Source organism: Haemaphysalis longicornis, unplaced genomic scaffold (assembly GCF_048455015.1).
Source record: "Haemaphysalis longicornis isolate Haplotype H1 unplaced genomic scaffold, Haemaphysalis longicornis Haplotype H1 scaffold_10, whole genome shotgun sequence".
Taxonomy (NCBI): Eukaryota; Metazoa; Arthropoda; class Arachnida; order Ixodida; family Ixodidae; genus Haemaphysalis; species Haemaphysalis longicornis.
The window spans coordinates 149,160,766-149,184,162 of record NW_027526204.1 but is presented as its reverse complement, the minus strand read 5'-3'; the positions used below and the strand labels follow the sequence as shown (position 1 = coordinate 149,184,162).

General features: G+C 47.4%; 1 long non-coding RNA gene across 1 annotated transcript; it reads right to left on the bottom strand.

Annotated features, from left to right (window-relative positions):
* Positions 1-276: 276 nt before the first annotated feature.
* On the bottom strand, positions 277-5,229 carry LOC144157999 (uncharacterized). The gene is made up of 2 exons (XR_013319934.1): positions 4,956-5,229; positions 277-1,095 (listed from the first exon to the last, which is right to left on the bottom strand). It is a non-coding gene; the product is annotated as an uncharacterized LOC144157999 (long non-coding RNA).
* Between the last annotated feature and the right edge of the window lie 18,168 nt (positions 5,230-23,397).

The window sequence follows — 23,397 nt, the reverse complement described above, 5'->3', positions numbered from 1 at the left end:
GGATTGAAAGAAAAGTTGGCTGCACGTCGTGGCTTATCCGAGCAGCCGAAATTTCCGGTCCACAAGAAGTCCAGAAAGGTAGGTTTGTGGAGCCTCTTATGGAAAACATCTGACGCCACTGGGAAGCAAGGTACAGTGTTTCGATCGCTGGCAGAAGATTCGGGATTTTTAAGTACAGCATGAAGAAAACGCCAAAGGTGAAGACGACGTGGCCATAGCAGTGCGAATTCACGCGGACACTTTAGTGAAATAGTGGCATACACACATACATTATCCTACCGTAGCAAAGCACCAAAATTTATTTACACCACTGAGGAACATAAAAAATGTTTTCGTATTTATTATGCCCACTGCGTGAAAAGTCTGTGTGCTGTCTGATAAGGGCAATGCTCACACGTGTATTCTCCGGTATTTGTATTTTTAATGCTTCTATTATCTCTCTCGCAGTTTGGAAGGCGCACCGACCTATCACTTCCATTGTGGTGTAACCTCGTACTCGTCTTTGTCGTATTTTTCTCTTAGACCACGATGTTGTTTACTTTTGCTATGATACCTTTTCGAATAATTTACGCCCGTCGGAGGAAACGCTGTCTCGCGTCACCGCACCGTAGATAAACTTCAGCCAACGTCATTGGTAAGAATATCCATGGTCCGGACCGATCCATCTTCCAAGGCCTTCCTAGATTTACTAGCGGCACATACACAGGCTGTAGTAACTTCCATTGTCTTGGTTTTCAATGACATAACGGAGGAAGAAGTGTTGCCGGCAATTACATACGAGACCTTGATGCTCTCTCTCACTTCCTGACACCGGAAGTCACCGAGTGGGCTGCACAGGTTTCCGGGGCAATTGCATCTAACGCTCGGTATCTCCGGTGGGATCCTTTGTGAGTCAATGTCGAGGACGCGAGTGAAGGTGCAGGTAGACCTGCCGCCAATACTGTATGAGTTCATTTGTGGCCTGCATTTTTCGGGAGAGTCGGTGAGAAAGAAACTCTGTGCATCCTTAGTGGACAGACCGCTGGCGACGGCAGAAAGGCACGTAAGGGTAGCTTGAAGAAGACTGATCATCCTGCCGTGCTTTCTCAGCCCGACCTGCGTAGCGAAGAATGGGAGATTTGCAAAAGAACAATTAAAACGATAGTATTAAAACTGGCGCACATTGATTAGAGATCACACAATGGTGCCGCAAAGCTGACATCGTTTCGTTGTCAGCTGTTGTCATAGTTGGCAATCGGCCTGATTTGGTATGGCAGGGGAAGCCGCATTGGCATATACAGTTCTTTCAAAGGTTTAATTTTTTGTGACCGTCATCCCAGCTTGAAGAGGGGACAACTGCTTCGACGCCTACCCCTGCGTTATCGCCCGTTGAGCGGCCTAAGCTCACTAAGCTCATCACCTTACTGAGGTGTAGGCAAACTAATGTTGCCTCTCTTTATCCGAAATCTTTGTTCATTGCATGGATGTTACCAGAAAATGAGCCATTTACTCCTCAGTTCATATCGAAATATCGTAATTTTCTGAAGAATTGTAAAAAAAAATTGCTATATAGAACCAATCTCTGGTATCCACCTTCTGGCGGAGGCTGTGATCGTTACTGGCCAATTCCGCCAAGTGGACATCAGTATGCAACTGTGGAAGTTTTCGTATTTACATTCGCCACATTCTGGGGCCGTGAAAGGTCCCGGCGTAGTGCCTATTACCCTAGTTACACGGCGGAAGTAACCGCAGTTAGTTTTAACCGTGGTTACAAAACTTTAACTGCTGTTATCACAAACTGTGGTTTTCGCTGTTACACGCGAAATTCCAAGGGTGGTGACCACGGTCACTTGGTTGTGAGGGTAACAAAAATAAATTACCACACTTTTAACTTCACGTTAAAAACAAACGAAAATTCGTGTAGACAAAAGGAAATATCGTTAAAGCAGTCGCTTCAGACCCAAACGCAACGCGCTCGCGCGCGGCGAGGAGAGGGGATTCCCCAACAGATCGCAACTGGCTTGGTTTGCTCAGATCTGCTCGGTGTTGGGAACTTGAGGCTTAGCATCGCGGTGGATATTTGACCGCTGCTATCTCTACAACGGAGAATTACAATCCATAGCACAATTTTTCACCTCACTAACATCCACTTTCTTGCATCCCCTTTTCCGCGATCAGATTGATTTCGAAGAGCAGCGATAAGCTGTTGCTGGGGTTTCGCTTAGTTTTACAGAACTTGAAGATTTTGAAATGTCCATTGCTGCGCCAGAAGCGCCTCTATTGTGAGGAGTAAGGTGGCAAGAACGTTTGCACAACGTCATGACTGCATATTATCGTTTGAAGAAAATAAATCCGGACTATACACGGGAGGAAAGCTATTGCAGTATCATTTCAGATCGGGCTAGATTCGTTTAGCTTTCGTTTTTACGGACAAGTGCGAGGCTGCTTGACAAGGAAAGGAAGGCAACGTTTCGGTTCGCTATCATTCTCAACAACCTATTCATGTTCGCTGCAGGAGGAAGGCATCTCGCAAAAACTGCAACTATTTGCTCGCGTTTTCTGAGTGCATTCGCTTGCCCTGATTTTCGAATCTTACTCATTGATCGGATTCTTTGCCTTCAGTTATTTTGTTTTCCCTCACTTGGTAGCCACGTACCCACTAAACGCATGACCCACCTGTCTATTGTGCGTCATCCGCATAGGTGACCTCCCAACTCACCTTCACTCTCTTAGTGGAGCTGCAATGGGATTGACCTAAGTCTGTTCCATATCTTATTGCGCTGGTTTCTTGTGCACGAGTGAGCGCTATGCCAAGCATTATCCTGAAAAGAGTCGCTGCGCCGACATGCGCTCCCGTGCCAGGTACCTAGTAAGACCCCTAGTGTCTAACCATGATTTAGTCTCACCCAGTACACGTTGGTTATATACCAGCCTCTCCACTGACAGACGTAGTGGTTGCTCAAGGACTCAGATATATTTATAATATGCAGCCATGCCCATATGGGGGGAGGGAGCGGAGGAGGGGAACGTACAAAAGATTGAGATTGGGAGAAATATTTTGAAGCAATAACTGAACTATTTAAAATAAGACTTAAAAAAAAACAACTGAAATATTTAAAATCTTCGCATTTGTACAGGAAGTTCAGCCACACAAGTACCATTGTACGCAATGTTGTCACTATTGTTAAAGTCCACATGGAGTTCACAATGAAAAAATAAAGAGCGTTTGAGGTTCCAGAGCCGTGGTTCCAGGAGAACACAGGGAGAAAAGGGACTTGGCTCCAGGATAAAAGAGCCGTGGTTCCAGGAACACACAAGGCGAGCTCAGCGATGCGAGAAATATCAGCGCTGCGTACACTCCGGTTGACATGGCTTTAAAGACTCGCACTCATTTCTCAGGAACCAAAATACCTGAATAGTTCCAATATCCTAGTTCTTTTCAATGTTTTACTTGACAATGGTCAGCTGGGGAAATAATGCCTTTTCAAAGTCGTCTTCGGCAAGAAACCACGTTCTTCGGTAAGAAAACACGTAATTTTTTCTCTCTTGGAGAATATTTTCAATAGCCCGTATTTATAAACTATAGACGTACGAAGTCGACACACGTTTGGTTTGATCAACTTGCATGGCGTTAATTTATTAACTATGCAGTCCTCCAAAAACGAGAAATTATTCTTTATTGAGACGAAAAGACAGTAGTGGACCTTAAAAACGGGACTGTCCCGGACAAAATGGGACGTCTGGTTACCTTATTACAAACCCTCCACTTTATCAGTATTTCCTTCCCTACCTAGAATGGCTGTTTTTTGTTTGTTTGTTTACGCGTTATGTTTTATTTCTTTGTGTAATTTAAAAAAAAATGTGTACCCAATCTAGTGCACAGACATTAGTACGTTGCAGACAAAATTGTAACGGACTTGAACAGTCATGAAAACCTGATCATGGGTGAATTTAAATACCGAAAAGTATCGTTTGGCGGGTAGCGCGTACATTCCTCTAAAGCATTTACGCGCATATCACCGTATTGAAATGTTTATACGATTGTTTGAAAGTAAATCGAGAAATAGAGTTTGGAAACCTCAACTGATGTTGCGACCTGAAAGAACCGAGACCACCCGCGTGCTTGAAAAGTTACCCCCTTCCAGCTCTTTTTGAATATCTCATCTGCAGCGCTATTTACACTGAATAGCGGCTACCCGAATTGTTTCAATGTATAGCTACCGCCTTGCGTTGCTTCAATTCTTCACTGGAACGCACAACAAAAATATGACCAGTAACACGCGAATTCCTTAATTGTCCTTCAAGTACGGCAGATAAACGCGGCGTTTCTGGGTTGTTTAAAATGCTCCTCCACCGCGGTTTTTAATACACTCATTTATTTGAGAGTAGCGATTGTAATGGTTGCAGATATAACCACCCACACACTGCCGAAAGCAAACGCTAATTTGTTGCGTCCCAGCTGAAATACTGAAAGTTGCCGTTTACAGTCCAGGAATGCACATGCCAGTTATTATTATACCACCCGCTCCAAATAGGAATGTAAACGCGCTGCAGAAATCCCCAACGCTGAGTTTTTAGTAAGGCTCATACTAGCAAACCTTACTTATTTCTATTAGAGGTAAAATAAAACATACAGCTCACAACGCTACTCGGTAGGCACAGGTAAGTATAGCAATGACTGTATATTACACGTTTATGTGTCTTATGTTTCTTTTCAAATAAATAAGACCACTAGAATATTCGACAGTATCAACGAAAGCGCGAGCAGTGCCGATCAAGGAAGACATACCATCCCATGTTTTTTTTCTGTTTTCATTGCTGCTGTTCTGTTTGCCGTCACGTGACATTTCTTTTCCATCTACGGACTAACGAAAAATCTAATTTGTTTTAGGCACTCTCCGTTTTTATACCCTCAAATTGTACCGGTGCTGGATTTAAGCCCGCAGCAAAAAACAACAGAAGGTGGGTGTACGTACCTTAACTGTTTCGTAGTGAGGCCATCGTCAATTTCCACGCGCAAGGTAGCAGCAATGACAGCAGCACGAGAAAAAAGCTCACATGCACTCGAAACATCTGCGGCAAGCTCGCATGCCGGCTTTATATATGCAAATGAAAAACAACGCAGCCGTCCCGAAAGAGGGCCGCCGCAGCCGGAACGGCATATCACAGTAGGTGCGTTGGGAGCGGCAGACCGGTTTGTCCAATGTAGTCCTTTCCGGAGCCCGGCCTGATCAGACGGATGTGCGTGTGTTCGTGCTGTGCCGGCGTGCGCACATGAAAATAGGCTGTCGCGGCGTTTGCAGTAAATTCAAATAAAAACAACCAGAAAGACGAACACTGTGACCTGTGGTGGGAAGACCCACACTTAGCGTAAGGTTAAAGCTGGTAGTTTCTTGTTGGCCTCGAATTCACTCAGACAGGTTCGGCCTGCGGCTCCCCCGTATTTTTCTAGAAATTTCCCGGAGGTCTTTTTTTAGACCAGGTGCATTTGAAAGCTATTTATAGCATTGGTGGCAAGTAAGCTAAAGCTTACCGTCGTCTTCTTTTAATAACAGGAAGCATGACTGCACATCTTGCGTAAAACGTCTGGCCTGCCTTTGTGTTTCTGTCGTCATCCGGGAAGATTAAAAGTGGTTTTTGTAGCGTTCTTAAGCGACTCTCCCCGCACACATGTCCGTTTCTGTCTCTGTCTGTCAGTAACTGGAGACAAAATACACTGTATTGATATACATGGGCCAATGTAATATATGTAGGTAATAATGGATGGAGATGAGCCCCTGAAAAAAATGCTTACGCACTCTCTAACAATTAGAAACTCCGCAGTTTTTGCAAATTTTTATGCCTTCGAAGATACACAGTAAAGTTTGAGGCTGCCTCTCGCCAGCTGATAGGGCGTGGGGATGGTCCAAGCAAACATATCTCTAAGAGGTGTTTACGCCTCTAACATCCTGTATTGATACGTGTCAACACATTACCTCAGGAAATAAGGAATTATAGCAAGTAAACATTACACTATTACCAATCGATTTGGGAACTCGAATATTTGGTCAAAGTTCGCGTACGCAAAGACAAAAATCTTTTTATCAGGCGCGTCCGTCGTGAAGGAGACTCACCTCATCGATGGACCATGAACTTTATAAACCCGCAATCTCTAACAAAAGGCCAGAGTGTAATCTTTGTAGAAGAAATTTATTGATTTATTCATCAGGCGGGTGAGGGGTATTTAAAGTACGCGTTAAGTAAATCGTCTATAAATGTTTTCACGCAACCAACACTGACTCTGCCGTGTAGATGACGAAAACCCAAGTCTCTTTCTCTAGACACAACTGCGCACGTTACGTAAGGATTCTGGATATCGGTGATAAAGCAAATGCGCTCTTAGTCGCAACGCAAATGCACGCGGTAGTCACCTCAATGCTTTCACTTCGACGTTCCCCTGTGTAATACACTTGGAGCTTCTCTTTCACTTCGTGGCAGTGGAAGTCACCGATGTTTCCACAAAACGAATCGGGGCAGTTGCACCGCACCGACACGATCTCTGCTGGTATGCGCGCTGGGTTGTTGTCGACGGTTCTGAGGTAGGGACACAGCGCCCGATCGGCAATGTCGCTGGCAGATGGCTCCGGAAAACAACTCCTGGATTGCGTCCTGATCGGTGCACCCATCACATACACCCGGAAACTGAGTGCGATGAAGAATACAGGCACCATACTGCTCCCTGCGATGACCATCTTCCTTAACGGGCCCAGTTGAACACCAAAAGTGAAAAGGCGAGGAGTCCTCTCAGCGAGACTTAGAACTGAAGCGTCAGCGAATAACACGAGCTCTAAAATTCACTGTTGTGTGAAAAAGTTGGTCCAACTCGAGTGCCGCTTCATGTCGATTGCGAATCTGGTCTTTTGTAAAATCGCACGCTTATACAGGCTTGTTTGAACGACGAATCCTCAGTAATGAAATGTGGATTGCTCTTTTTCCCCATATAAATGTTCATATCCCCGGTTACGGCCGATTTGTTTGACGCATGCGTGACGTCGGCTTCCCATTGCTGTGGGCAGGCTGTCGCCAAGCGGATGCCATTGGCCAAGCAGGATCCGGGAGCTTCATCGACATGGACTGCAACTGGGGCTTGCAGTCAGGCATTCGGCTCGGCAATCGATTTCCCATGCGAGCGGGTTCTATATTCCCACGGATGTGAGCTAAGATACGCCATACTTGTACTCGCCATTGTTCGTTCCAGAAGATCCCCTTCAAATATGCAATATGTTTGATCAGATGGAACCGACTTCCTCCCGCTGTACGCCGTAGTTTCTGGTTGCCGCACACTGCTTTCCGGCTACGGGATTTGCTTATTGTGCATGGGTACGTGACGTTATCCCAGTACTTATTAAGTGCCGAGTTAGTCTCTTATTTTCCAGCTGTGGGAACTGTGAATGAATTTATACGTTTCGTGGAGCTACAAAGAAGGGGTTAGCGTGTTTTCCATGTGTCATTTCAAGCATGCGATGCATTACGGCAGAAATCATATCTGTTTCATTCTTTATTTATTGACTGCCGGAAGCTTGGACTACCAAGAGGAACGGATAAATAAATTAGGCCAAGAAATATAGCAGGCAAGGTTCCCCGACCGCAAACAAGGACACTGCTTGTAAGGGAGGCCGTAATTTGCTAACGCATGTTACGAAATTATCTTGAGAATCCAACTCGTGATTGTATCGGAGGTTTCTACAATAAATTAGTGTACTTAAGCATTGTTCTTTTATAAACAGCGTAATTATTCTGACTGAAACTTGCGGCTCACTTTATGGTGTATTATTTGAAGATCAGGCCGCCGGCAGTATATAGCCCTGATTGCTTACTAATAGAATAAAACCAGCTCTCGCCTACAGAAAATAAAGTGATCGAAAAAAAAATTTCCTCAAGCGGATGCATGTAGCAAACTCAGAAGGCTCATACGGTGCGGGAATAGCTCAATTAGAATTTATATGAATGCAAAAAAAAGTAGAGGATCTCGGTTGCCTTCAATTTGAGCGGAATCAAGGCGAAGTTTGAGCGGAATCAAGGCAGCGTTTTTGCAAAAAATTTTAATGGCGCTATTCGTATCCTGTAACACCCTGTTTTTTACGCGTCAACGGAATATCAAAGGGAATAATGAAATATCGAAAATTAATGCTTTACTTTAGCACAGCGAACATGGATAGCTCTTGTATGGTCAAACTTCGGGTATGCATAAACTGAAACGTTTTTGTCAAATGGGTCATGCGGGGAGCTTTCCAAAGTATGCAACATATTTTTGTCATCCTTTTCAAACAAAAAAATGGCAGCATCTCCACTATGATAGCGAGGGTGCGGAGTCGGGGACCTGAAATGACATCCACGTTGCGCCCCGAGTGACATCCGTCATTCTATTTGAGCCGTGCGTTGCACCTTGGTTATTCTCTAAATGAAACTGCAACGAACGGCTCAAATCAAATTTAGCTTGGTTATTCTCTAAATGAAACTGCAACGAACGGCTCAAATCAAATTTAGCTTGATTTTCGGTTGATGGTGGTTTGCGCACGGATGGAGGCGGACGGACATTGGGAGGTCCTAAGGTACTCCGCACCGTCACAGGCGAGGGAGTAAGCCTTTTGACTGTCGCGTACTAACTCACAGTCGTATAGCCGAATGGGTAAGACGACTGACGCTAACTCTGTCTGGTCTACCAGGCGCACGCGAAAATCCTGCCGGTGCCTGCGTGATTCTTGGCGATTGTACATGCAATGTGCACGGACGCGGACGGACATTGTGCGGTGATAAGGTACTCCGCACCTAATAAGGTACCTGTACGTAACTCAATATCTATCACTATCAAATGAGGAAAGTTGTCGGACGTGTTTTACGTCGGCTGCCATATTAGAGAGTTTTAGCAGTCCGTCCGTTCCGTAACGTACGTTGCTACCGGGTTGACGCGGACCCGTCTGCACTTGCGCGCGCGGAAGGGCGAGGAGGCACGGACATGGCGAAGGCAGGCCAGCGGAACTAACCCCCCTATCGTGACGAATGCTCGAGTGCCCAGAGAAGTCCCGGTCAACACGCTAACTACGTACCGGACGGAACGGACGGACTGCTAAAACTCTCTATTGAAACGTTTCCGGTTATTTGACACTGGCATGTGTGTTTATCCTGCAAGCTATGGCGCGAGTTCTTACACCACGAACATGTCAGTTCGTACTCTTCTTGCACTTCTCACTTCAGTCCCAATGCTGCCCATCACGAGTAGAAGGCTCCCAAGAGCGATACAAACGCCTGTCCACATTTCGTTACAATATGCCTGCCGTGGTCCCCGTCATTTGCTGCGTCTAGCACATCTTTAGGACTATATTTGCCATCGACACCACTGCTGAAAGCTACGCTGCCAAGTGTTTCGAGAAGCTTTACTCTCTTTCCGAAGGTGGAATTTGGACGTGGAGGTTCATGGGAGAAGTCGACGTCTACCCAACTTGGGCTGAATATGAGCTAACTGATGGGAAGTGCAACTGCCCTGAGAGACCCCGACGAAGAAAATGCGACTTTCTGTGCCTTCATGCATAGCACGTTTCACCATGTATACTGACGAGAATGTGGCGAGGGGGTAAATAAATTTTATTGTGCCCAAAACACTCGGAGGAGAGGGACGGAAGGGGATGTTCCACAGGTGTTTTCCTATGAGATCCACACTAACGTATGGATTGTAACGCAATGTAAGATTGTCGTAGAGGTAGTTTACTTGCTTTTACATGCCAGTTGGACCAGTGGCTTCAAAATGATTCTCAAATCACTAAGGAATCTCGATCATCAAATTGAAGCTCACAAAAAAGAAGCACAGTGAAGGGGTAAAATTACCTAAACATACCTAGAAACACGCATCTTGAAACAAATTATCAGAATTTCAACTCAGGATTCCCCTATAACTCTGCCGAGTCAAGCATGGTTATGAATATACGTACGTCCACAACACATCAGTATATTCTTGCACTTAATCTTCCCCATTCACCTCTCCGGTACTTCAGCTTCTTTGTGGGAGACCCTATCGTCTAGGGAAACGAATGGAAGTCATGTTCTAATGAGTGCGAACTAAAAAAAAACGACGCCTACTGTATTCAACATAACGGCTGTGCAATCTCTCCCTATATTCTACATTTCATTTCCCTCCAAATGGTTTTTTCTACAAAAAATAAATTTAGCTGTCAGCTCCAGCTTCCACGCAAACCGCAGTCGACTTCTTGGCCCTGACCCTCAACTCCACATGGCCACATTGGTCTAGGGGCCCCATCAATTATCCTTGTCAGAGTAAAAATTGGGCGTTCGTCTTTGTGTTAGTTTCAGCCATTAAATCACCCTAAGGGGACTATATGGCTTCTAGGGTCTTAAAAAGTGATTAGCCAGCAGGATCATTCTCACAGCTATTAGCTGAACAAGAGAGTGCGTACATAAGCTTCGTGGAACTGTCAAGTAGAGCACAAAGAGGCCGAATTATAAGGCCGAAGTTGCCGGGGCAAGCGATATGTGACAGAACCCTTTTGTTTTAAGCCCTTCACAACTCTTACACTAGTGTCAGCATTGCATAATACAACGAAGGCACTGCGCAAACACTATGTTTATCTGAAACAAAAGTAAAAATACCATATCTCTTGATAAGGCAGTGGCAACCGGTATGACGGGTTGTTTTTCGTGCATGAGAAACTCTGCAGCCTTGCGCAGCAATTGTTTCGTTGCGTATAAGTGTCTGTGCACTCTATCTCGTTTGCGAGAGCGGAACCTGTGACGGGTGTTGCATCGAACTAGGACACCGGGAAAAACCTTGGCTACCTGTTTCTCTGCTTTTGCTCTGGTTGACTATGAGGCCTTGGCAGCGGGTGGAAGTGAGAGAGAGGAGGAGAAGTTTGTCAACCCGGAATTTGTAACCCAACTGAAAAAAAAAATGATCACGTCATCGCATCGACAGTCGCCAGACATGTCTTCCAACTGGATTTTTTTGTTTTTTAGCAAAGACGAAGAACTTTACCCAGGCAGACTCTTGGCTACCGTGTCTCACTCAAACAATCGGGCCGACAAGATTTTGGTCCTTTCTTTTTGTGATCAACCTCGAGGAGGAGGTTATTGGCGGTTGTTTGAAAGCAGGAAATCTTATGGAAATGGCGAAATAGTTAGATGGCTGTCTGAATGAGCGGAATTGTGTGCAGTGAGGTGCGAGACAAGACGACACAATTATTTGTGTTGAGGAACCGGGTGCGGCATACATAGTGGCACTGTGCATCCGCTCCCGTTGCACGCTATCGGACCGTCCCTGCTCTTTAGGAGCATGACCTTGAGGCTGTTCGTTAATCAGCCACACCTAATGGGTTTCATTTCTAAGTGCACCAAAACAATCTTGGAAAAATTGGGCCGAAAGTCGTCCGAGAGCGTGAGAACACCAAATTTACCTGATATATAACACGTGACCATATGAGGCTTGGCACCCTCTAGGAAACAGAGCAGCCGTGTATGGGGAGTCATTATTCAGATGTTGGCCCCAAACGCCTGCTCCATGTTGATTGAACGTACGCAGGTATATTCCTCTTAAAAGGCATTTGCCGGCAAAGCTGCAACGACAGCTTTGCGGTTTACAACAAGGAACCCGCCTACAACGACGACCGAATGGGTGACGGAAGGTATAAATGCAGCTTCTCAGCAGTGCTGAAGTAGACAGTGATGTATTCCTACCGGAAGGTTCGCGTCAACGCCGGGGTCTCATGAGACCGCAAGTCGACGTAGCAATAGGCCAGAATAAGGATTCCCCAACAACTCAATAAACAAATTTAGTTAGGCGCGTGCTCCGTACGAGCGTAAGCCCTAGCGGGTCGGGTTTCGAGTGCGCATGCGCAGTACGCTACGTAAACGCCCCGTCGATGCGGTGCTACGCACGCAACGGCTGGAAGCGTATGTTCCGGGGCGCTTGCGGGGCGCTGCGGACCTGCTGTTAAGCAGCTTGCTTCCAAAATGGCTGCGGCCAAGGTGATCTCGGCGGCTGGAGGCGAGCGATCCGGTTCCCCGACTGAAAACGCGGACCATCGCGTGTGTTTCTCATTGGGCGGCAGCGTGTCAGCCCCAACAGGCCTACCGGCCAGAATTGAACGACCAAGGACAACGCGAATGGCTCCTGAAGCGGGTGGCGGTGTTTGTGTGCGTGTCGTGGCGGTGGAATGCGCGCAGGGTCGGTGGGGTTTAGCCTAACCCATTAGCTGCAAGGCGAAGTGGTACAACAGCATATTCCGGGAATGTTATACGCAGACGGCATTGTTCTTTTAGCTGATAACCAAAGAGATATGCAGCGGCTAATAAATATTAGCGGCCAGGAAGCCAGTGACCTCGGGTTAAATTTCAGTGCAGAAAAATCAGGAATAATGGTTTTCAATGACGCTTCCACCGACGTAGTGTCTATCCAGCAAGGTGAATTACCTAGAGTGAAGGAATATAAATATTTATGAGTGTGGATAAACGAAGGGGATAACTACTTAAGTACTCACGAGGAGCAACTTAAGGTTAAGGGAAAGCGAAACGCAGCTATAATGAAGCATAGAGCTCTGTGGGGGTATAACAAATATGAAGTAGTAAGAGGAATGTGGAAAGGAGTAATGGTTCCGGGTCTCACGTTTGCGAATGCTGTACTCTGCTTAAAATCAGACGTTCTATCAGGACTTGAAGTAAACCAGAAAACGGTAGGACGTTTGGCCTTAGGCGCGCATGGAAAAACAACTAACGAAGCAGTTTAGGGAGATATGGGCTGGGCATCGTTTGAAGTTAGAGAAGCTCAGAGTAAAATATGCTTTGAGATGAGGTTGAGGGCAATGGATCAACGAAGGTGGGCAGCTAAGGTTTTTAGGTACCTATACTTGAAAAGCGTGGACAAGCAGTGGTTAAGAAAGACTAGAAGGCTAACAATGAAATACGGAAAGAACAGTGGAGAATCCAAAACAGCCAAGGTAACCAAAAAAGAGGCAAGGCAGATTAAAACGAATAAATCGGAGGAAAAAATGGAAGCTAAAATGTCGTTAGAGATATACAGGGCTGCGAAAATTAACATCAGAAAGGAAAATTTCTACGATAATTCCCAGGGCAGTGCTTTGCTTTTTGAGGCTAGAGCAGGTTGCCTGCTAACTAAGAGTTTTGTGGGGAAGTATGCACAAAATGATGGGGTATGTGTGGTCTGCGGAAAAGAAACAGAAACTATGCGGCACATAGTGTTAGAATGTGAGGGTATCCATCCAAATCTACATGAAGGGAATATTGGGCTTCCAGAAGCCCTAGGATTTAAGGGTATCAGAGAGGAAGGTAACTTCAAGGCTGTCGAGGGGACGAAAAGAAGATTAGAATGCTGGTGGACGAAAAGCAGAGAGGGGAATATTGCCTAGGACAGTTACCACCTGTAACAGGGAAAAGAAAGTATTTCGGGCCTAATAAGCTTTAGTGCCTGCCCTAAGCAGCGCTAGTATTAAACCAAGAGTGTAAAACATGGTTATATTAGTCCTTTTTGGTAAGATGACATGTCATCACCCCGCTTCAAAGGGGAAACCAATAGCAATCATCATCGTCATCACCGGTGCGGATCGGCAGCCTCCATGTCAGTCATTCAAGACTTTTCGCCTCCGCCGTCGTCGCACCCTCGGGCGCGAGCCCAGAACATTGCGCTACCCGTGTGAAACGTGAATGATTTGTAGTTGGAAGACTGAAACGTCATCCTACTCAGGATGACGTTTCAGCAATTGAAGAAAATTACTCTTGCTCTCTTGAATGCAGTTTTACTATAACGCATATTTGAATGTGGGCGAGATACCTCTGTGAGACCTCTACCGTAAATATGGTTGGCATCGGCCTTGGCCGCCGGTGGTAGCGTGTGCTGATGCAGTCCACTTCAAGAGATATGTGAAAAGGTGCAGACGAAACGATCCGAACCTGCCAGTCATGGACAACCTCCCGCGGCAAGTTCGAAAATAAATGTGAGTTGCAACAGCGGGGTCTTCGACGGAGTGAGACCCCGCCAGACCCCGCCAGGGGGCACCACTAGTGCTTCAGAAGTGCAAACGGCGCCAAATTTTTTAGGGGCGAAGCTCCTTAAGTCATGGGTCTGTCCATCCCTTGTGTCTCGTGGTACGTGACCGCCGCATGCTTTCGGAGATGTCGCAAAGTGGGCCGCGTTGCACGCGCAAGAACCGGCTGCAACCGGCAGCGCAAACTCGGCACCGGGAGCGCGAGCTTGTCTGTGTTCGCCAACGGAGGCGCGAGCGCACGTGCACTGCGAGGGGGAGATCACGCAAGAGATCACGCCACGAACGCAGGCAGTCGTTCTCGGAGATCGAACGAGACGCAAGGACCTTTGCTCGTTTCCTCTCGCCTTGTTCGGGCACAAGTTCGCCCTAAATAAAAGTTCTTTCTTTACCGTTGTGTCCCATCCTACGTGACAAATTGTGGTGGAGGTGCGGGGTAGTCCTCGATGGCGCGGGGTCTTTCACCATGTCTGTGCCTAGGAGCATTGACTCCGAAAATAAATGTTGATTTGTACAATGTACGCACACAGTCTTACGTCTTTCTTAATGATGTAATGGGCGAACTTTCACGGGAGAGTTACGGTTACCGATGATCTCCCCCTCTCGAGCTTCGCCCCACTTATCACCATTCATTCCGTGGATATGGCGTGATTTTTTTTTATGAGTTAACATTCTTGTTTTTCGCCGATGTTTTCTATACTGAGTTCACCTTTTTTTGGGCCGCAACGTTCATTGCTCCACGAACTAGTCCACAGAACTCGCGCAGGCTGGCACTGCCGCGCTAGCGAGTTCTCGTTGGCGTGCTGTTGCCATAAGCACCGACTGCTTGCGGGCAGTGGGCACAGGCCAGAATCAACAGACCCTTGGCCTGGTGCGAACACGCTTTTTACGATACAGGCATGAGTGAGGCAAGCTCCAAATATGGGGGGAAAGCGCATGCATTTGAGCGTCTGCGGGGACGCGGAGGGCGTTCATGCACTGCGTAGGCCTCAGTTAGTGAATGCTACGATTCCAAGCCGTCCTGGGAGGCTTATCTTATGCATTTTATAGCCGACAACATGGCAGAAGCGCGGTACTGCGATAACTGGGATATTGAGAATGCCCATCCAACGACGCCATCGAATGTCAAACATGTTGTTTTACAGACCGAAACCGAAACTTGTTTGATTGCTAACCTCGGGCATCGTCCAATCACGGCGCCCCCTCCTCCCAACGTCACTGCTTAGTTTGTGCGGCCGCCGCAAACCGCGCATGGTAGTTTTTCTTCTTTCGCGCTTTGTAAAATAATTACCGATTTGTCAACCGGATAAACGATGAAAAGTGTGCTAATTTGAGCCAGTCTACACAGTGCAAGCAAAAACAGGAGCTTGACAAATTCACTTCAGTGTCCCTTTAATAGGTCCTCGAGGTGTGGTTTTGTGTAACAAAACCGAAGTGTTTGGTGTACTTGGACAGTCTGAGCGAGAGCTAGAAAGTCAATTTATGGAAGCTTGAGTCCGGTCAGTTGACCGAACGAGAGTGAACGAGGAGCCCCTCGTGAGTTAGATATGTTTAACTGAGATCATTTAAGCATTTCTCTATTCTTTATGTGAACTTAATATATCATGGGTGCAATTAGATATGTCTGGAGTTTGTCCGGTGGTAGACAAAAAAATTTGTGTGGGACCGTTTGTTTGGATTCTTTTTATCTCCAGATAATCTGCTGCCGGCGGTGTTTATATTCGTATAATATACCTAGTTCAAGGTGCCTTTTAATTTTCTCACCTTATTTCGCCTGAGCATTATCCGACACAGTATTTTAATTTTTTAGAAATGAAATATAACGTTAATTTAACGACACGTTCAAATTTCTGAAGTGGAACCGGAATGCGTTCCTTTCGCAATAAAGGAACTTGTAACGGGAACTAGTTTCAAAATTGGGAAGGAACGAGGAACGAGCTTTCGTTCCTGTTTTAGAGGAACGTGTTCAACACTGACGCTGAGTCACTTCGAGGCTCACACTTCGATGCTGCGCTCGGCAGTACACCTCGAGCTGCTAGTTCACGTCGTTGAACCCTAATTCACCGAGGTTTTCACTCTGGGAATCGAGCCAGTCGCAACGCCGCGACAGAATTTTTGCTGGTATGCGCGCTTCGTCGTTGACGACTGTTCGCTAGGGGCCAGCGCCCGCTCGGCAACATCGCTTGCAGAGGGTTCCGGATAACCAATGCTGGATTGCGCCCAGATCAATGCACCCGTCACATACACCGGGCAACTGAGTATGATGAACATTATAGGCACAATGCCGCTCGCTGTGTATATCATGACGCTTAATTGGCCTTGCTGAAGGTCACAATTTACGATGCCAAAATTTTAGCGGCGGAGCTCCTCTTGCTCGGGCCAAGTCCCGCGTCGCGCCGTAAGTAACCTGTGCGCCGCCGCGCCACGCCGCCGCCGCCGCCGCCGCCGCCGCCGCTCGTTTTAGGGGCGAAGCTCCTCTTGCTCGGGGCAGGTCCCGCGTCGCGCCGTCACCGTGTCCACTAGTCAAAGTGCCTTTGACGCGGCGGCGCCCGGTTTCAATCCCACAACTCTCTGGCCGGGAGGTACATGGCGCTCTTCCCACTGCGCTACAAACCGAGACGGGAGCATGTTCTACGAACGCGCCTTATATACTTCACTCATTCAGATGGTGTGCGCCGTCAAGATGTAGCGCATAATGACGCTGATGAGCGCCGACAGTTGGCGCCTTGATTCCGGCGCCTTCGTGTACAGGGAACGCGCGTGAATTGAGGCACCCTCCAAATCGAAGCGGGCGCGGCATAATTGCATCGATATGTAAACAATAAACATCGTGTGTATAAGTGTATATACAATCACCACCCCTATAACAACGTTTCGAGTCTTTATATGATGTGTGGGCGAGTGTTTCACAGTTTTACCGATAAGCATTCGAGCTTCGCCCCACTCATCATTATTGACTTCGTGGAGATGGCGGAATTTTTTCTCAGAAAATTGTTAGTGAGCCGCAGAAGTAAAACACTAATGGGCGACGTCAGCGCCAAGTCACCATTCAGTGAAAGAGTTGGTAGAACAATATTGCGGCATTCTGTCAATGGGGAATCTGAACTTTTGATGAAACGCATACTTGTCTGCTCGTTTGGAAGATGAGTGCTATGTATTGAATGGGTGGCTTAGCGCAAAAAAGACGAGGATGGTGGCAGGCGAGACAGGCGCTACTAACAACCGCATTGTTAGTAACATGGTGTGTAACTAAGAACCGTTAGTAGCTAATGGCAAGGAATAATGAGCAAGTAGTAATAATAACTAATTAATTATTAGTAATTAGAATAATCTGTTTTAGCAGTAATAGTAATAGTAATTAATATTGATTTGAGTAATTAGTAATTAGTAGTAGTTGGTAATTAGTAACTAACTACTATTGGTTGTTAGTAGCGCCTGTCTCGTCTGCCACCATCGTCGTCTTTTTGCGCTAAGCCCCCCATTCAATATGTACCGACTAGTCCAACAGCACGTTTTATTGGAGGGCTATGTAATCAGACCTGGGTACTTCCCCTTTCCACGTATAAATATTATAATTCCAGTCATGGCCGATTGGTTTGACGTACGCGTGGCGTCTTCGTCCTTCCGGTGTGGGTAGGCTGTCAGCGAGCGGGTGGCATTTGCAGAGCAAAATCCGGGAACTTCATAGACACGGACTACGGCTGCAGCTTGTAGTCCGGAATTCCGTGTTGCAAGTGATTTCCGATGTGAGCGGTTTCAACCATCCTATGGAGCGAGCAAAGAAAGGCAGGGCTTCTACTCACCATTGCTCGTGGTACAAGATCCGCTTAAAACATGCGATGTGTTTGATAAGGCGGAACTGACTCCCACCCTCTGTACGACGTAGTTTCTGGCTGCTGCACGTTTCACTGTACACTGTAGTCACCCACTATCGCACTCGCTTATTGCGAATCGTATGTGACATCAGCGCGGGGCTTGTTCTACGTGGTAGCTATGTGGTAGTATTCTATGTGGTAGCTGTGCAAACTGTGAACTCTTGAAAACGGTTCATGGTGTCGTCAACAGCAGGCTTTCGCGTGTTTTGTATGGTTCCTTCGCAGCATGCGATTCACTGCTGTAAAAGCAAATTTTAGTGTTTAGTGTTTAGTGATAAATATACACGACAAAGTTCCCCAACAAAAAAAAAATAGTTCTTAGAAGAACTCCCGTACGGGATAACGCATGTGACAATTAATCTAGGGAACCACACGTTAATATACAGGGGGTTAAATAATAACTGAGCGCTTTTACACAATTTTTGTTCCGGATATTTTACCCTGCCATTTTATTTATTTTGTATTTTGTAGTTGGCAGCAGTGCCTTGATTGTTAAAAATTCAGTAAAAACCAGGTTTTACGAATAGCTGACTGGGAAATGTTTGTGGGTATCCATGTGTTAAACCGAAAAATGCTCATTGGGCACGCGGCTATAAGGAAACAAGGATTTGTTGGGATGCCAAACCAATAACTACGGGAACACATACCAAATTTCGAGGGAATCAAGCCAGGCGTTTAGTGAAAACAGTTGATAAGAAGGTATTTTTCCCCCTTTACTCCCTATATTTACGCATGTGAATGGTATATATAGCGCAGCGAATACGGAAAGCTGCGATTTGGTCAAAATTCAGTTAAGCAAGTGCGTCAATATTTCTAGGCTGGCGATACATGGCGTGGGAGTCAGAAAGGACGCTCAAAAGAATGCTACGTATGCCATCATCCCAAAATAAGCGAGGTATCTTTTCGGGACTTATGTTCTATTTATCGTTTCAACGGAAGGAAGATGCTAGGAATTGTGTATGTTTATTCTCGGCAGCAATTTGCTGAAGACTTTTGGTTGTGTGACCCTGACATTTTTTCTATAATGAAAATATCTGCTCAATTTTTCCTAACACGATGCGGCGAATTCGTCGTTCTTTTGTAATTTTCACTCCACTTACGTTGACCCTCATCACGAGTAAAAAGCACCCAAGCGCAATCCAGCTACTTTTTCACGCTCCAATCAAACTTTCGTGATCTGGTCGTTGTCGTTTGCACTATCGGGGATGGCTTCAAGGTTGTCTCTGCCATCGGCACACCTGATAAAATTTCCGCTATCAAGTGTTCCAGAAACGTATATGCTCCTTCCATGGGCGCACTGGCGACCTGGACTTTTGTGGGATAAGTCGACGTTGACCCAACCAGTGCAGCATCTAATCTACCTAATGTGTGAAGTACAAGTATTCCGAGAGCCGTTGCCGCATGAAGGGCGACCTTTCTGATTTTGAAGTGAAACCACCTTCCTTTACCTCCTACACTCCCTAAAAATTAGCAGGAGATGGACGCTATCCAATGAAATGTAACTAAGTGCATGATAGTAGTACCGCAAGTAGGCCTATACTAGGGAACGGTAGCTGAAGGGTTGCTTTAAAATCATTTCTTGCGTCAGTTCGGAAAATATCGTCAAGATAGAAGCTCACACACAAACACGCAGAAGAGGGTGAAAATAGGAACAAGACTTGTCGGGATTTTCCCTTGTGACCGCTGGTGTTGGCCCTTCCAAGCAATTAAACCACCGTGCACCAGCCACTAGCGCGGTCTATCGGCGGACATCCCAGCTGATCTGATTGCGGTGTTTAACGTGCCGACGGTACACAGGCGATGACGGGCGCCGTAGTGCACGGCTCCAGATTAATTTTCACCTCTTGGGGATCTTTGACGTGCGCCGAAATCTCAAACAAACGGGCGTTTCTGCTTTTAGCCTCTGCCAGAATAGTGACCGCTGCAAGAGGGAGTCGAACCCGATTCGTTGTTCTCAGCAGCACAACGCCATAGCCACTGAGCCGCCGCGGTGACGGTGGCGGACATCCGAAATGGACTGATTGTACAATGGGCGTGACAGTTAGGTTGGGCACTGTAAAAGCGCAGCGGTGGTTTTGCTCTGGGGGTAGTAAGCGGAGCGAACATCAGCGGGGCAGTTGTCAGCCCGGGGAGTCACAAACCAGCAGGGATGAGCCGCTACCATCATCGACGGTTCACGACAGCTAGCGAACGACAGTTCGTCCCGTCCTACCATAAGATGACAGTTAGCTGCTTGTGTGCTCTTGACTCTGTCGTTTGAAAACAGCGCGGAAGACGGGACGGAGCAAGTAATAGACGACACAAGCGCTGACGAACAACTGAGCGATTTAATTCGCAAGAACATATATACATGAAAAACTAGTAGAAGAGAAGGAAAAATACGACATAAAATTTTGACAGAAAAAGGTGATAGCTACTGATTAGTAAGTATGACAACGACAATCTTTCGCCGCGTGACGATTTGAAGACAACTAGTCACGTAGGTACGCGATTTCCTTATCCAACAGTGCCACGGATGGTTCGCTGATACAATCGCTCCCTCTCCTCTTGATTTGGAAGGCCTCGAAAATCTCCCTCTCCCTCCGCCCGCGGTAAGAGGTGAGTGTGGCGCATTCAGTGAACCGAGGGGTGCAGCCGCACGAGACGCAGTGTGCTGACAGCGTGCCACCGGTAGAAGACCTGACTTTGTTAGCATGCTCCCTCAAACGTTCATTCAGGCAGCGGCCTGTTTGTCCTATATAGGAGCGTTTGCACGACAGCGGAATCTCGTACACGACGTTACTCACACAATCAACGTAACGTGTCTCGTGTTTTTTGACGCACGCTGGTGATTTGCTGCTTTCTGCGTTAACGCGCTTACACAGGCGGCTCAGTTTCTTCGGAGCAGAAAACACAAGCCGTACGCCCGCCTTGCCAACAATCTTCTTGAGCGCATGGCTCACTCCATGGACGTACGGGATGATGGCTGTCTTGGGTCGTTCTGCTTGAGGGCACTTCTCCGGAGCCTTCGAAGTGAGTTCGCGTAGCAGCTTAGTTGCCAAGGCACGCAGGAGGTCTGTCGGATACGCGGCACACCTCAAACGGCTAGCTTGCGCCTCAAAACTCTGTTGTGCACGGTGTGGGCAGGACCTCTTCAGGGCATTTCTTAGCACACTCGTGGCAACTCCCCTCTTGACCAGCTTCGAGTGTGCTGAGCTGTATGGTAATAGGCCCTTTTGGGACCTAGGAGCATACTCCCAGCAGGTGTGCTCCTCCTCAAAATGCAGGCTGAGGTCCAGAAATCTTATCTGGCCGTCCGTTGGCAGTTCCATGGTCAAGGTGAAAGCCGTGAGGAGCGATTGGAACGTGCCAAAAATCACTTCCGCCCCTTGACTGGTTGTCCGCTCCTTGGTTTCAAAAATGACCAGAAAATCGTCCACGAACCTGAATACCTTTAGGACTCCGTGCTCAGAAAGGGCCCCCTGTAGCTGTCTGTCCAAGCGGGCAAGCAGTAAGTCGCTCAAAATGGGGGCCAGGCACGATCCTATGCAGATTCCATCTTTTTGGATGTACAAGCCTCCTGCGTGTTCAATGAAAGTCGACCGTAGATAACAGCGTAGTAGCTCAAGAAAAGCAGACACGCTGGTGCCGCATGCATTCTGGAAGCGAACCGCTCCATACTCATCTACACAGTCGCTCACCGCTTCAAGTATGGGTTCCTGAGGGAGTGAATAGTACAAATCCTTTACGTCGGCCGAGAACGCTCCTACTTCTTTTTTGCCAAGAGTGTTCAGGAATGTGTTCACTTCATTCGGGTTTCGTACAAGAAACGGGTCATCAATGGCCAAGACGGACAGTGACCGCTGCAGGTAACGACCTAGGGAGTGCTGCCAGGTACCTCTTTCGCTAACAATTACCCTGAACGGGCATCCCTCCTTATGCGTCTTGGCAGAGAAAAAGACTGCCAGATTCATAGCATTGGCTTTTTTGACTGACGCAGCGAGGTCGACAAGCCCCAAGTCAAGGCATAGCTGCACTGCCCGCTTCTTCACCCTGGAGGGCTGAACGTCTTTGACCAAGCGAAAGTTCGAAAGCACAGCGTCTCCCGCCTTCTCATTGTATAAAGCGGAAGGCATTACAGCGAATCCTCCCTCTTTATCGGCCTGTAGCAACTTGAGCCCGGCCTCTCGAAGTAACGATACCACTCTGCCTGAACGAATTGCTTGGTGGGGTTTCACTTCCCTCGGTAATACGTCAACGCCAGCGCTAACGCACCTGTTTGTGTCATCTGATGACGTCCGTGACGTGCTGGATCTGACTAGGGACAGGAGCTCAGTCCTGTCAAGGCTGGGGTGCTCGCAGAACTTGGGCCCGAGGCTCAGCACTTTTTTGGCAGGACCAGGGAGGTCTGAAGTTCCCACGAGATGCACCTTTTGGGAAGGGCGGGCCGGAGGAGGTTTTCGAGGGAGCGATGCGAGGACTTTCAACCACAGGAACTCGGCCAGTTGGGTAGCCACCGAGACCTGCGGACCGCTACCCAACTGGCCGAGTTCCTGTGGTTGAAAGTCCTCGCATCGCTCCCTCGAAAACCTCCTCCGGCCCGCCCTTCCCAAAAGGTGCATCTCGTGGGAACTTCAGACCTCCCTGGTCCTGCCAAAAAAGTGCTGAGCCTCGGGCCCAAGTTCTGCGAGCACCCCAGCCTTGACAGGACTGAGCTCCTGTCCCTAGTCAGATCCAGCACGTCACGGACGTCATCAGATGACACAAACAGGTGCGTTAGCGCTGGCGTTGACGTATTACCGAGGGAAGTGAAACCCCACCAAGCAATTCGTTCAGGCAGAGTGGTATCGTTACTTCGAGAGGCCGGGCTCAAGTTGCTACAGGCCGATAAAGAGGGAGGATTCGCTGTAATGCCTTCAGCTTTATACAATGAGAAGGCGGGAGACGCTGTGCTTTCGACCTTTCGCTTGGTCAAAGACGTTCAGCCCTCCAGGGTGAAGAAGCGGGCAGTGCAGCTATGCCTTGACTCGGGGCTTGTCGACCTCGCTGCGTCAGTCAAAAAAGCCAATGCTATGAATCTGGCAGTCTTTTTCTCTGCCAAGACGCATAAGGAGGGATGCCCGTTCAGGGTAATTGTTAGCGAAAGAGGTACCTGGCAGCACTCCCTAGGTCGTTACCTGCAGCGGTCACTGTCCGTCTTGGCCATTGATGACCCGTTTCTTGTACGAAACCCGAATGAAGTGAACACATTCCTGAACACTCTTGGCAAAAAAGAAGTAGGAGCGTTCTCGGCCGACGTAAAGGATTTGTACTATTCACTCCCTCAGGAACCCATACTTGAAGCGGTGAGCGACTGTGTAGATGAGTATGGAGCGGTTCGCTTCCAGAATGCATGCGGCACCAGCGTGTCTGCTTTTCTTGAGCTACTACGCTGTTATCTACGGTAGACTTTCATTGAACACGCAGGAGGCTTGTACATCCAAAAAGATGGAATCTGCATAGGATCGTGCCTGGCCCCCATT